The sequence below is a fragment of the Corvus hawaiiensis genome, chromosome 11 (genome assembly GCF_020740725.1).
Source record: "Corvus hawaiiensis isolate bCorHaw1 chromosome 11, bCorHaw1.pri.cur, whole genome shotgun sequence".
Classification (NCBI taxonomy): domain Eukaryota; kingdom Metazoa; phylum Chordata; class Aves; order Passeriformes; family Corvidae; genus Corvus; species Corvus hawaiiensis.
In genome coordinates, this window is record NC_063223.1 from 10,822,060 (window position 1) to 10,838,495 (window position 16,436).

Genomic DNA, 16,436 nt, shown 5'->3' on the forward strand with positions numbered 1-16,436 from the left:
AAATTCCCTCACAAAAAAAAAAAAAATAGTTGTGGTGTTCATTTCAGTATCACTAGATCACTGTTGAGTTTTGAGGATGGCTCATGTGAAACTCAGTGAGGCAAATAGCATGTGTAATGTATCTCTCAAATTCTCTCAAACAGTCATATATCCTTTGGTATCACACAGTAATTTTAATTTCAAAAGAAAATTATAGCAGCATGGGAGAAAATAACTGTAATTTTTTTTTTTTTTTATAATTGTAATTAATTTTGTTTGAAACAAACCTCTTAGTGTTTGATACCTCCATCATAGTGGAGTGTAACATTCTCCAGAATCCCCTCATTACTGTAACTTCCTCTCCAGGCTAATTTACACATTTGCATACTCACAGTCTGTACAAAGAGGTATTATTTTCAGAGATGCTGGCCTGCATCTTGAATTGATCATCGCTGTACTTGGGCTGAGTAGCTAACCCTGAAGTCAATAGTCATTTTGAATGTTAGAAGTCGATACTGTATGCCAAAATCCTTATGAAAGCGGCCTTAAATTGCTTATATTAAAAAAAGAGAATGACATTAATGGCAATAAAAGCTTAGATTTAATCATCACATTTTCGTGATTTGAACTTCAAAGGTTTTGATGATGTCCTTCCTACATTTATTTAGAATGTAAGTCACAGTTATGCAGTCACTTAGATATTAGCCTTCTCAGCTGAATCTGTTCCTCTGAAAAACTTTTCAAAAAATACTTTTTTCTTGTGACCCCACAGAAAAGAGACTCTTGGTTTTGTTCTACAACATGAACAAGAATGCAACCTATCTTAAATTCACGTATTGATGTAAGAAGAGTTAATATTGGGAAATTGAATTACTTTCATGGCTCTAAATGTAGGTTTGAAGACAGTTAATTTCAGAATGGCATATCTCAGCAGATGTGTGGAATTTAAAATAGATCTCATCTTCACTATGAGCCTTAATATACAATTATATAAAAATTCTAGAAATGTCAAGTAGGGAAAAATTCTTAATGCAAATCAATAACAATTAGGCCATGTTGCCAGATCAGTTGTATTCTGTGGTTTGTAATTTTTCAATGAATAGACAATAGTGTTTTACATAAGCATTGTAATTTCTTTTTATATTGATTCATCTTGATAGTTCCTTCCAGTTATTAGCATGACTGTTATTTATTTGACACTACCACCTAGCGAATGTGGCTCTTGTCATAAGCTGCACTGCAACTTCCTGCTCACACATAAAAGATACCTTGCCAGTAATACCAAAAGCAGGACAAAATATTATCTCCCTTTTACAGATGGTCTGCTTAACGTGAGTGCTTGCCTTGGCTTCTGGGCAGAATTGTACAATGCATGCTGGAAACTTTGCTGCCACAACCACATTGTCACTGGTTCTTTCAGTGGTAAAATTGAAGCCATTTGGATTCTCTGTGTATGAGCTGCAAAAACAGCTCTTGCTTGGAGCTTTAGGTAGTGTGTACAGTGCACCTCAATGGGGTGGCAGGTTCTGTCATCAGTACTCTGTTATTCAGAGCTAATAATAAAAATCTTCCAAGCTGTGTTTATTTCATCCTCCATTCAAAACATCCCAGTTTCTTGGATAGTTAGAGCCTTAGTGGGAGGCTCATGTATTCGGGGTACTTGTATTAAGGTCCAAGAAAGAGTTGAGTGGAGAAATCAAGTTGCTGCAGAAGCCGGAGTCCCTGCGGTTGGAGCAGCTCATCCTTCCATCTTACGCTTCTCTCTGTTGTTTCTTTGCCACAGGATTTGGGAATCTCATTGCTGCTCTCTTCATTCAGGCCCAGAGGTCCCTCTTCTGCTGCACTTACAAGTTGTTGGTAGTTTCCAGAGTGATGTAGTGATTCGGTTTGAGTGGGTGGGGGGGGTTGAGCTTGGTGGTGTATTTTTCAGTGGCTCTTCACTGCCCTTGTGCATTGCTGGGTTCTTTACTCAAGCGCATTCACACAGATAGAAGACAGACTGCAAAGAATGTTCTGGTCATTCTGACCGCTCTTGTGATCCCCTGAATTTTAGTGATGCAAATTATTGTATCTTGATATTGAAGGGCATGTAGCATGTGCTAGCTCAAACAAGAGGTTCATTTGGTTTGCTCAGTTTGTGTATTTTTAATATTGTTTTATACAGGTACTGTTGAGTGAGCACATATACTCTTAGGGGTGACACAAATTAATTCCACTCCCATCATGGAATCTCTCCATGGATTTATCGCAAATTGGTGCAGCTGTGAGTGATTCCATGCTCTCATGAGAAGTATGAGATTAAATTCTGTCACTACTGTACTGTTTTTAATTAATTTGACCTCTGAACTAATCATTACCCAGTGTCAGTTTCTGTCTCTTTGGTCAGTAGATAAATTAGTTAATGGCAAATTAATTAGTTAATGCAGTTAATGTTTCAAAGCTCCATAAAAGGGATAAGAATGACTTGTGCAGATTCTGTAAATGTTGCAGAAGTAGGGGTTTGTGTCTTTAACAGGAAAAACAGAAGTTTCATTTTTGTATTAGTTGCTTGACTACTACTGTTGAATTGACTATGGAACATAGCTACAAAACAAGAGTGGAAGCTGAAATACTGTAGTACCAATTGCACTAGATCCTGAATTGATGTTTTTGTAATAACTTGGAGAATAACAAAAGCAAAAGCAGTAACTCTGACAGAGCTGAAAAGAATTGAACTGTGCTGTGTGCTGAGAAACGGCCATTCTTTTTTTTTTTTTTTTTTTTGGAACAGGAATTAAGGTATCTCAAAAATAAACATAAATTTTTTGAGTTTTTTGAAAGAGCCTGAAGTCCTTAACATTATCTCATTGCTCAGTTTGGCCTGTCCATTCTTACTGAACAGTGTCTTTACGCGGTAAATAACACGGAAACAAATTCAATAAACTGAGGATTGTTGCGCTTTTACTGTTCCAATGTAGAATGCTCATGCGTTTGGGTTTCCTGGGAGATAAGCCTTACAAGGAAGGTTTAACTAGGCAGCAGAGCAGTGACCCTTGAAAAGCACTGTTACCTCAGTTGGCGATGTCTTTGCCTCATCCTCAAATCCTGGCCCTCAGCTTTGTGAAAGTGAGAAGCTGGAGCTCACTGCAGTGCGTGCCACTGAAAAAGACAGAGGGGAGTGCTGGGGTACAGCCAGTTACCACAGTCCCATTTAGCAGTATCTGTGTTCTGAGGAAAGATATTTGTAACTCAGTACTGGTAGAACACAGGGGGTTAAGACAGAGCTGTGTCTGCCCAGGGGCTTGGGGAAATCACCAAGCACAGGTCAGATGGGTGCAAACCCCTCTGGTTTTGGCAAGTTGAGTATACTTGAAACAAATGGCTTCTTGTCTCCTTCCAAGCAGGTGGAACCCTGGTCTCTCACATCAACCGGGTTGTTTCTGCCTTCTGTAGGGGCTGGCACCTAAGGGTTATTACATGGACAAGTTGGATTTCTGGATCTTTCCGAAGAAGCCGAGACTGAGTGTCTCCACTGATAAGAATGACTACTGAATTGGACTTGGGGAGTGCTTGCCTGCAATATTTTCCACTAAATGAATCAGTGTAATAGTTGGAAAAATTGTATGTTGCTATACCAAAATTAATTTTAAATCTCGTTAATTAGTTGAACTAGTCTGACAGTCAGATGTACACCTTGCCCTCTGTGTTTCGTGAATACTGCCAGTTGCCATATTAAGAACTTCGACACTTGAATTTAATTAAAAGTTGTTTTAAATTGGATTTAGTGCCTTTAATATAGATACTGGCTCAATAGGGAGGATGCAATGCATGTTTTGCAAGTTTAATGAACCATTTCAAATGATGCTTTGTTATTAGTTTCAAAAGTGGCATTGTGTTTTGTTATGATTTTTTCTAAATTAAGTGTGAATGGGAAAAACAGTGGAAGCTATCGTGAAGGTGCTCAGATAGGAGACAGCAAAAACTGTTTAAACTATTAATACATAGCAAATGGAATTATTTAGTGAGTGGTTGAATTCTTGCCAGTTAAATGGGTGTCGGAACAGATAATGGTTAACATGATTGGAAAAGAGGTAATTTCTTCAAAATTCAGTGGCTCATATGAAACAATTGCATATACAAAAGTCAGTAGCAGCTTTGGAAAATATCTCTTGTTACACTGCATTTGATTGAACAGGTTTAGTGTTTGTCACTATTTAGAGATCCAGACTTGAACTAATTCTAATTTTTAGGAAAGACTTTCTAGCTTCAGGAGAGCAGAAGCTGGGGAAAGCCTTCTCTCAATACATTATTTGTGTGAGTGTTTTGAAAGTTCTAGGAGAGTTTAGTGAAGATTTATGCCCTGCTGGGTGTATATGAGGCTAATTCTACTGTAGTTTGTGTTTAATATTTCATGGCATGCTCTTTGTGTCTCAGGTCGGTATGTATAATTCGAAGGCTAATATGCTTGCTTGGTGCTTACAGGAATCTACTCTTTGAAACTTGAATTGGTTTTTTTTGTATTGTTTTGGTTTTTTACTGGCTCCCCCCATGCCCCCCATGTTACCTGCTCTTTAAGAAATACTCCTGTGATGACTCAGGTGTACTTTGAATTTTATTGGTGTTTTTTGTGTTTCATGCTTAATCTTTTCAAACGCAATTATCCATGTGATGTATTACAAGCTTCTGGGGAGAACAGAACATTATAGTTTCTACATGAATAGCTTGTAAGAAAATGACTAAGTGGACCTGTTTATAGACCTAATGCACTGGGATTCAACTCTAAAAAGAATATAAGAGCAATGGGCCTGGTTAACATTCTGTGGGAGCCAGCAGCTTTGATGTATGTATTTGTAGATGTCTACAGAATACAGATTATCAGTATTTGAGGTGTGCAAATTAAAGATCTACTTGACCAGTCATAATTACAGCACTGTAAGGGGAGAATGGCATTGAGAAGTAATAAAATGGTCTTTAATCTCTTAGACTGTAAATTATAATCTGTTTTTGGTTAAGAGAAAATGTTTTGGTGGCTCCAGTATCCCATTCATGTGGCTACTGGGGGGGTGTTTCTTACCTTACAGATTTTACTTTGAGTCAGTAAGCAGGTATTGCTCAGGAATTTCCTCAAAGAGGAAAAGCCACTAAAAATGTGCTTTATTTCTTGATTAAAGGTTCATCTATTACTGAGGTTTGACTGTTACTCTGACTTCCTTTTTTTAGTATTGAAAGACAGTGGGGGTTTATTTTAGGATGTTTTAGCTGCCTGCATTTTATTGAGATGCTATGACATCTTACATTAAATTTCAAAATGCTAAGTATCTGTCTTTTGGTTTGTGGAAAGTATGTCCATTTGATTGTTGTGTCAGTTTTACCCAATTATTAGTCATGGTTTTTAGGTGCAGTATCTTTACTGCATTTTCTAACACCACTTTTCTATTTAGTTTTTATGTACCCTCTCTAAATTTTTATTAATTATACTGAATAGAAATACCAGTGTTTCTCGTACTTAGGCTCTGTATTATATCAGCAGAAAGCACAAAACATCAGATTAAATGTTCAGAAGAAAGAACAACAGGCTGAAGTCCTACACTGCACACTGTGCTGGAGAAAACGTACTATGAATGCAGTGTGTGGGAAAGGTCCTGATAAATGCCAAGGAAAAGGCTGGCATTGCTGGGGCTTGTTCCCAGGGACAGGTGCTCTGGCTGTTGGTGCACATACAGAAATGTTGTACTGAGCACATTCTATATTCACTGCTTGTACCAGTTGTTTCTCTTGCTTTGAGCTAAGATCCAGCCTTATGAAACTGTTCTCAGGCTATCTGGACCACTTCTGTAGTTCAGCAGGAGTGGAAGCCATAATTTCCACTACAGTGAGTACAAGTAAAGTTAAGTAGAAAAGATGGTCTATCCAGAAGGCTGCAAGAGTTAATTGCATGTATCTGATAACACAATTCAGTAATTTGGGTCTGCTGGGTACTCTAGTTACTATTAGTATTTTCTCTCTGATTATGAGAATAAATAGATGTTTTGATGACTGTTCTGTGAACACTCGAACAATAATTTTGTCGTGAATATTTTCAGCAGCTACCTGCATTTATAACAATTGTGGTAATATAAATTACCCTATTACATACCAAAAAACTTTTGTATTTATGAAAAAAGTAAAGTTCATGAGGTCTTAATAGCTGCACTTTAATTACATTGATAGTAAATGAGGAATATTCTGAATTTGGAGTTAGAAACTTGGCAAGATTGGGAATTGCTTTGTACATTTTTTCTTTTCTCACGTGAAGAATGACTTTTCGATTAGTTTGCTTCATTTCTATTTTGGCCAAATACACTGAAAATTGGGATATGATGCAAAGCATCTTTGTTGTAGGTTTGCAGTTCAGGCTATTAGATAAATATAAGCTGTATTTAAAACCTTATATAGTTTTAGTAACTTTCCCAGTAATGGGAGCAGAATTGTCTTAACCTTTGCTGAGTTGTTTAAAGTGCTGACAAAAAAGGAAGCCTGAACTATATCAAGTACAGATTTTTTTTTTCTCTACAAAACTGTCATTCTCTTGTTTCTATCATACTTTGATCATTGTAGTCAAGTAGTTTCAAGCATATTCCTTTCATTGACTTCTTTTTCTTTCAGCTAGAGTTAATCCTGTTGCACCACTGCTATTCAGGAAAAGATGAACTGGTAGTAACTCTGCTGTGTCTCTCTTGTGACCACACCAGAGTACTTTAGACCTTCCTAATCTTGCACTGTGTGATAAAAGCTTTAACCTCCTTTGCAGTTGCCCTGATACCAGTGCAGCTGCCTCACCCATGGTTCTTGTTATCTCATTACTAACATAACATTACTTATATTGGCTAACTTTAAAAACTGCTAAAATAAATTTCCAGTGATGAATGGCAGGAGAGGCAGCACTGTTGCACAGCAAGTGCTTGTGAATCATTGAAAACAAACATGCATCTCTCTTCTATTCAAGTGAAAGTGTTTTTCTGTGATTCTTAGTGTCTTTCTTCATCTGAAGCAGGCACCTGCAGAGCAAGGAGTAGTTAAAATGGAATAGCTGTTTTAAATTGGAGAGAAGCATTTACTTGCCTCTAAGTACAATTTTGCAATTATGTGGACAGATACGTTCTCCCAGTTAATTCTCTCCAATGTATACACTCCATCTGACAATCTGGATACATTGTTTGTTGTCAGATGATCTTCCTCTGTACACTGAAGCTTCTTGACACTCTGCCTTGCTGGAAGGTGTAAGTCTAGCAGGAAAGCAAGATGGAAAACAAAAAACAGCAAAGAAAATGCAGGATTCCCTTAAGGCAATAAGTTTTGCTTTTATGTAGCAGCCATTTTCTGACAGGACACGTAACAAGTTCCTTGTATTTTTCCCTCGTGTGACTTTCTATGTTCCACACAAGGCATACAGAGATGTTTATACCTTTTTCTATTTCATTAAAGCACTTCCTGGAGGAACAGTTCTTTCCTCTCTATGGTTCTGCATGGCTTGTTTTGTATAGAATTACAAAGATGGGGGGAGGTTAATGCTATTACTTTTTTCAGCAGGAGAAAAATACGTGTTTTTTTAAGTACTATACTTAAGCAGGCTTGCAGGCAGGATGAGAGAATGTAAGTAAATACAGCTCTTACAGGCGTCTGGTTTCTAGACAGTAATTTTTTATCAAGGAAGACAAAAGCCTTGACAAACTTTATATGAATATAAATAATATCCTGAAATCTGATCCCTTGTAGATGTGTACTGATCTGAAACAGTCTTCAAAACAGTAGAAATGATTTATTCTTGTGTTTTGTAATGCTTATGTCTTCATCAGAATATCTCTGAATGAAATTATCTTCACTTTGACATAATAGTAACATGGAAATCAGGAATGTCAGTGGCAGGAGTGATGGACCTACAGTGTTTTTAAAAATGGAGATATATATATATACATTCCATATATATTTATTTAAGAAAAAGATTCCCCTCAAGAGACTATCAGTAAGGATTTGATGAATTTTATCTTTTGGGGGTGGTGGTGTTTGAAAAAAGAATGGTGAAGGGGTGCTTCAAAAGGCATTAAAATATTAGTAATTAGCTTAGAATTTTACGCTAACAAACCATTTTAGCATGGTTCTCTTCAGCTTTTGTGACCCAGGTACCTTTTGAATAGTATTTAAAAATATGTTAGTCTAAAGATGATTTTATGCTGTTTTGTTTTAGATAGAGCAGTGTCAGATGTCCCATATTGCACTATCATATAGAGAACAGTAGAATGAGCAGAATTAGAAACTTGCCTTTTTTTTTTTTTTTTTTTTTTTTTTTTTTTTTTTTTTTTTTAGGTGTGTCTCTTTATCTTCCCAAAGGACCATGGAGAATGCTTTTTAGGCTAATGTTTCTGTGAAGCTCTCATTTATGGTGTTTCAGATGGTAAAGATGTCTTTCCCTTGTATGAGAGATGGATCCAGACCACTACTGCTCTTCCTCCTAAAGTCAAATTTCCCTGGACCAAAGAGCCACTGATGTGAGGCACTGATGTGGTAGTTTCAGAGCTGGTTTTCAATTCTAGCTCTGCAGCATCAGCTTGAACAAGGTCACCATAGGGATTTGAAAAGTAGACCAATGTTTAAAGAAATTCCAACTGTTTCTGCCATCTGAAACAATGTGAGATGTGTGCAGGAGCAGCTCTCCAAACCTCAGAGCTCAGTGGTTTTAAAGGCCTAAGAGAAATGCACCTTTGAATTTTGATGCAGTGGTTTTATGTATCATATAAGATTGCTGTCTTGGACGTTTGATTTTTTTTATAATGGATGGAAATAACTTCTCGGCTCTGCCTATGGCTGCTGATATGTTAAAATCCTATATGCTAAATCGATTTCAGTGCTTTGGGTGAAGGTCTGTAAGTGATTCCAAGTTAAGAGTTTTGGTTGATTTCCATTGCCAGGCCCTGGGCTAAGAACTTTTATCATCCTTTAAAATAAAACAAACAAACCTATGAGTCCTTTCACAAAGAAACGAAATGGTAAGTCTGATTTAGATATAATTTGTTTTGCAAAGAATTTATTTATCCTTGAGAAAGAGAAATGCTAATTTTAGGTGAAAAGACTGCCTAGGCACAGTGACCACTTACAAGAATTTTTTTTTTTGGTGAATTTAAATGCGTATCACTGTTAGAAAAATATGAAAAGTGGCAAGAATACCAGGGAGATAACAGAATGTAGACATAATGGCATGTGTAATGAAAATTTACTGAACAATAAAATAGATATTGACAATACAGATTTCTTAGAGAAAGACAAATGACACATGACATAATAGAAACATGAAGTGTAGTGCTTTGTGTTACAAATAAACAACTCCCTTGAGAAACTTGAAGCATCTTGTTAAATGAAGACATTACTTCCACTGGACTGAAATGCACATTTTTACTACTTCTGCTTTTCTTATGACAGCATATTTATATTAGGCAAATGATTTCTTTGATTCTTCTGAATGCAGATGCACCACTGAAAGTTCTCACATTGGTGTAATTATTCTTCCTTAAGAACTACTATCCTGTAACAGTAAAACATATTTTACTGTAACATATCAGTAAAATGTATCTGTTCTGTGGCCCTTGCTGGTGGGATCAAGGGAATACTACAGCACTAGTTAAGGTATTTCAGCTTAGAAAACTCTGAAAGTGTTCAATTGGTGTGTCTGGATAAAGAAAAGTTTGCTGTAGTATCTAATCCTTAGGATAAATGCAACCAAGGACTGTACTGTTGCTGCTACAGTTTGTCCATCACATGTAGAGTGTGTTGTTTGTGAAAAGAGAAATTTCCTCATAAAAATTGTCTCTGCTCAGAAGTTTGATCAGTGATTTCACCTTATTTCTCATGACTGATGTAGCTGGGCCAGTACAGACCTTATCTTACATATATACAGATGATATGATTCTGAATTCTGGTCAAAACCAACCTTTGACACATCAATTATCTGTGTTCTTTTTTAAACTAGACTACTAAGCCTAGTAATGCTTAGAAAGTATCACAGCTTTATGAACTCAAGAAAAGCATTTAAGATAAAAGAGGATAGCTGAGAGAGAAGACTTTGGACATAAAGGTTAATAAATATTAGAAACACTCAACATTGGTCTAATTTGGTTAATTTTGAGAATATATGTAAAAGCTTTCTCACAACATTTTCTGAAAAAGTGGAAAAAGATTTTTTTGAAAGATTTTTAAAATTATTCTCACTAGTGTGAAATACCTGCTATTTTGTTCTTGGCTTGGCTGTGCCAAACCTGTATGTCTTATTCCTGTACTAATACACAGATGCCTAATGTAGATTATGGGTTACGTGAAAAGTTATTGGAGTTTATGGGAAGTTATGAAAACATCTTAGGATAATTTTGCATTTGCTTCGAGTTTCTGGAGCTCAAGACCTTGTCTTTGACAGAATCTTCAAGAGCTGGAGGTTTACTAAAACCCTTTTGCTGTTATGTTTCAAGGAAAAGGGAGAGCTTTAACTACTTTTATCTCCAAGGACACTTCAGCTGTGACTATTGGGGTGGTTTGAGCATTCCAGCCATAACCTGTAAAATCATTTGTGCAAATCCTATTTGTGTAGGTGCTTAAATATTTGCTTTAAAAGCATGATGTAATAATTATCTTGGAAATATTTGGACTGAGAGAGGGAAACAGAAAATGAAGGCAGCAGTGTTGGCCTTGCAGTACCTGGCTACACTGCAGAACAAGGTGTGATGAGCTGATCAGGTGAGATTTTGGTGCAGTGGCAGAACTTCCAGGAGAGGTGATGAGGGTGGCTGGGGGTCTTGACATCAGAGTGCAGGACATGGCAGGGATGGTATAACATTGCACTGAGCATCTGTCGCTGTTTTGGGGAACCAGATACCTCCCTGCCAAATGGGTAAGACCTTTTTGTCTCATCTTAATAATAGCACATTTCCTTCTTACCAACTTGAATTTTGAAAGCTGGTTTTCCTTTTTTGAAAGTTGTGTGCTTGTGTTAGGAGTGCATGGCAAATGGGTTAGCTTTAAACAATTATCAGGCATGTACTTTTTTTCAAGTGATTTGAGCATGTTGCATTTTAGAGGGCAGAAATTCAGACACATGACTTAGCCATTTGTGTATTTAGGGATGTTGTGTAGGATAGAATGTTCTAGGTGTCAGAATGATCTGGGAGAACTGGCACATATAGGCTTCCAAAGTTTTTGCTATGAATTCATGCACAAAATATTCTAATATTCAGGTAAGATTAGTCTCACCTAAAGATGTCATGTATTGGTTCTTTTTACTGTCTAATTCTCATTTTTGTAGATCTTGATGCAAAATGGCAATTACTTTGTTGAATTTGTCTTAGTTATTTTGTTGACCTTTACATTCTTCTTTCCAGTCACATCACTGTAAGTCTTGCACAGGTTCATATTTTTCCTTTTCAGAAAAGCCAGTTAAACATTGGTTTAAGCTTACAGGACATGAAAACTCTTGAAAGAAATGATTATGATATTTTTGTGAAAACTCAGTTTATTTGCAGTTGCTGATGCATAAGATCTAGATGAAGTTTAATGGAGAACCGGGCTGGCAAGAATTAAGTGTCTCTGGCATTGTATTACAAACACTTTTATCTGCTGTGCTATTCCTGCAGAAGATACAGTAGGCATGTTGAACAAAGGGAATGGCTGAAAAAAAGATAAACATATAAAAAACCCTAAATTACTTGCTGATTTTTATAGACAGCAAATCCACCAGGTTCTGGTTTTAGACTTTCTGCTTCTGCACTTGTGTCTGAAGAGCTTTTAGCTATTCTGAGAGTGGCTTTGGTTTCCTTCAGTTCTGGAATGGACTGGACCTTGTCCCCTTAGTGACAGGCTCTTCAAGCCCTTAGGGAAGGCCCTTCAGACCTCTTTCAAGAGAGGTTCTGAGTGCATTTCCTCATCTTCTCTTGGCTTCAAGGAGCTAGGTCACGTCAGAGACTTAAAATAGCTACCACTTCTCATGTCCACGTTTTCTTAGTTCATCATGTTGGTTATGTGAACTGTAGGATCTGCATAACTTCTATGTTCAGTGTTTGTGCAAAATACCTTTAGCGGAAGAGTAAGGTGGTGCTTTAGCAATCTTGGAGTTATTTATGGTAATAGAAAAATTTTTATATTAAAAAAACCCAGGAAATTTGAACTGTTTGCAGTGTCTTGTGTAGAGTGCCATTACTAAGGAGCAGCTTTTGCTTTAACCTGTAGCACTTTATTAACAATTTCTGTGGAAAAAATGAAGTAGTTTAATCCAGTTCCCCTTTCCTCCTGTCCCTCAGCATGGACATTTTCTCTCATCTAATCTTTGCTTATCCCATGATCTCTGCATTTACTCATCTTTGGCATGGCAGATGTGATGGATGTGCAAGGGGTTCTGAGTTATTGCCAGGCTTCTATTTTGCCTCAATATAATACTTTCATATACTTCTTTCGTTGTAAATTATTTTTCAAACTACAAATAACATCAATAAAAATGATCATTAAATAGTTTGAAATTGTGTAGTTCCTGATCATAATGACTTGTTACCCACAGGTAACTTGGAAGGGTGAGTACCACTGCTGCAGCCTGTTGTGAGGAAGAGTATTGGCTTTAACTGATGTTGAGGGAAAGGGTGTGTGGAGTTACAGCCTCTTCCATGTGTTAAGAAACCAGCCAGGAACCTCTGGTCTAGGAAAACAATGGATATGGTAACCAGTGGGAAGCTATGGTACTTCTGAGTTGAGGAGGAGAATGTATTTGTGAAGGATCCTGAAAGCTAAATCGTGTTTCCAGGGGCTGTCCACATACGTCATTTATATCTATAAAGACTGTCAAGATCAGACCTGTTGCCTTGACCCTTAAGATAGATCTGGAAAACCTCTGCTTCTTTAATGTGCTTTTGTTTGGATGGTAGTTGTTGGGGGTTTTTGTTTGGGATTTTTTATTAGTTGTGGAAAATTTGTCTCTGTGGGAGGTATTTCTTAAGAAGAAAGTTGGTTCTCAAGCTTATCTTGTACAACACAGTAAATGGACCTGCTCTTCTCCTTGTCTGCATGTTTTCAAATGGCAAAAATATAACCAGGTATTAACTTCTGCTCCAGGTGCTCAAAATGCCCATTTGATGGTGTCTTACCACTGGCCAATTCTGAATCTGTTTCCAAAATAAGTGACACAAGGAGGTGGTGCTGATGTAGTTAAAGCAGAGGAGTAGGATGCCTTTTCTATGTGCAAATGTTGTCTTGCTCAATAGGTGATAATGCTGTGTCTTGCACATGGGTCCTTTTTGCTGGATGTAAACTCTAGCTATTACTGTTACAATGATTATAACGTGAGTTATAGCGAGTTCTTAACATATTGTACTTGAAATGGATACTGCCATTGAAAAAGTGCACGATGTAATGTCTGTAATCTGAGAGTATTCATTTAATGTACTTGACAAGTAGAAGGTGCTTACAATTATACAGTACTGATCCATGGCAATGACCATCTTAGACATGCACTCAGAAGTTGGATTCAGTTTAAATTTGTGTTTCCATTTTATTCATGACCTACACAACAAACACTAGCAAATCTTTTTTGCATAATCTATGCAACTGAGGAATTACTTTCTTTTTCATCTATGAAATATGTTTTAGATTACTGTAATGAGGTACTAGAATTCAGCTTTTAATGCGTTGGAATCAAACTGATGCCAATTCAGTAGTTGATAAATTATTTGAATGCATGGGTTTTTGCTAAACTTTGATATTACAATTAATAGTACAGATACATACTTTAGTTGGTTTACTTTTGCATTAGTATTTGTGGAGGGAGGAGGATATTTTAGGCTTTTTCATGTGCAAAGCTCTGGAAGTTCTCAAGTGGGTATTCAAAGCTTATTTTTGAAAACCTCTATGGTTGCAGATATCAATGCAAGATGGTATTTTGTATGTTTTATGAAAAATAGCCATTGCTGACTTGGACTGCAATAGTGTTCTGAGTTTGCAAGCTCTGGGAATGTTCACAGGTGTTTAGTGAACCAGGGACACCCTTGGGTTTATCTTTTTTCCTTCATTCCTTGTATTGACAATGCTCCTCAGACATCAATGAACTGGCCCTCATTAAAGGCACAGAAGTTGAAGTGATGTGTGTAAAACTGTTCTGTGACAGAGCAAAGAACTGAATTCAGGTATCGCAAGTCTCAATCTGCCAACTACAGTACATAAATTTGCTTGTTGAATAAAATTTGGAAAGGAATTTTATGTGAAGTGTAAATTAAACAAAATAAAGATTCTACTTTTTATTAACAATAAGTAATTTAAATAATTTCAAACCTCACAGTTATCTGTAGTCTAATTTGAACTTCAGGAAAAGGGGCAGTTCAGGAAGCAAACCTCCCCAGGGGTGCTTTAAAGAAAAAACAGGAGGTTTTTGGTGTTTTCGTTCCCTCTGTTTTTGGAAAAAACGTATCTTTGAATTTTTTTGGGGCATTAAATAAGGGAATTAGAAGAAGAGGAAAGGCAAAAAGAGGAAAAAGTAAAGCCTGCTCTAGCGCAGTCACTGGGGACACTATCATTTATATTTAAGATAATTGTAGAAGGTGGTAAAAGAGAGTTTTAAAAGATTTGATGTTACTGCCTGTTTTCTCAGACTTCCTGCTGTCTGCTGATGACAGCTGCTTCATTGAGATTATTAGTTGTGGCTTTTATTGTAAGAGTTTGGAAGCTGTTAATAAATAATGTATGAATAAACCAAATGGCAGCATATCCAAATCTGCTTTGTTAGGAAACAGACTTACAGGAATATAACAACTTTCTGAACTTGCGATGCCTAAAGTCACTCCTTAATGACAATATGTGCAACAAATTTCTTTCATGCTTTTGTCCCCAAATGACACCTCTATACTCCTGTGAGTGACTTTTCAATGGGAAGCTTTGCATGAAAATAATGGGAAATAGGAGATGTGGCAAGAATCTCCAAATTGATTGGGTAATTAAAAAGAAAAATTCTTTATCGAGTGAATTTAATTTTACTGCGATTTGTACTTAAACTGGGAATTCCTGTACTTCTTGGTAAGATGGTGGAGACAAGAACAACATATGACCTCAAAATAATCATTATGCTACTTGGCTCTGGCTGCTTTGCTGTCTTTGTATGCGAACTACTGGATTAGTTTTTGTTTGACTTCATATATTTCTTTCCACTCCTTGTTTATGTTTGTGTTTTTTGTTGTCTCACTTATTTGTGTAATTCTACACCTTCAGTTCATTCATGTTCTTTGTAGGTTTGTTGTTTTACAGCAAATTGCCTGGTATAAGGCTTAGGTCTTTCCTACATTGGAGTGAACCATCTGAAATTCTTTTTTTCAAATGCTAATTCTTGGGTGTAATAATGGTTTTTGCTTCAGTTACAAATCCACTGGATTCATAAAACTTGAACTCTTCAGCAGCAGTTACCTATGTTGGATCACTGTGGGGTACCTTCCTGTTTGGCTGGGAAGAGTCTGTTTAGGATTAGAGTTAGGTCTGTTTTCTAAAGGGTAAGTAACCCTTTGTGCCTTATTTATATCTTTGATTCCATACCTGTTAAATGCAAAGGATGCAATTACCTGTGATTGTTGTTGTTGCTGTTTCACTATGAAAGGCATATAATTCTCCTCTCTCCTGTCCAGCCCTGGCTCCTTAGGCCCTTCAAAAAAAACCCCATAAGAGCAACCCAACAAACTCCAAACTCCCAAGAAGGTAAAAGGACCTTGGGTTTTGGGATGACTTTTAGAAAAACTTATTCTCAGTATCTTCTTTTCTGAGGTTGTGTGCAATCACCTGTACTGTATCATCTCCTATTTGCCTGCTGCTGCACAGTTTCACTGATGTGGAAACATCTCATGGAAAAGGAATTCAAGATTGTTGTCTTTTTACTGCATTGAAAAATATCTAGAGTTTTACAAAGCTTTCAGTAAATTATTTGCAGTCCATTTAAGGAAGCTGGCTGAGCTATCAATAGATAAGTCAGGTTTTTGCTTGTCTGAGGTATCCTTGAAAGCCTGAATTTTCTACTTGGATTTAACAGCAGCAGTTGTTCCAGAATGAGCACTGAAAAAAACCACTGCATATTTTTATCCAGCTCTTTTTTGCTGAAATTGTAATGAAGGCTGCTGAGAGCATTTATTTTTGATAATATAAAATTATTATTTTATTTTTAAAGTAACACACTGTTTTAGAGACCACTTTCAGATCTGAGATTTCCTTAGTTACTCTGCCACAAAAATAATTGTATTTTCAGCTTTTGAGACTGAAGGTAGATTAGATAATGCCTTTTTACTTTTATGGTTCGTAATCAGGTCCTGTATTCCCTGAAGCCCAGCAGGGAAGGGAGCATCTCAGACTCTGGATGTACAAGTTCTGTGGATCTTGTGGTTAACTCCACAGTGGGGAATGCCATGTTTGTATAGGTGTGTGCTCATGTAGGCCTGGGTTGTTACTGT

The 16,436-nt window shown here is 36.8% G+C and overlaps 1 protein-coding gene across 5 annotated transcripts in view; it reads left to right on the top strand.

The window, feature by feature from the left end:
- Nucleotides 1-16,436, top strand: part of FHIT (fragile histidine triad diadenosine triphosphatase) — a 584,721-nt gene that overhangs the window by 92,204 nt on the left and 476,081 nt on the right. The window lies entirely within an intron of this gene.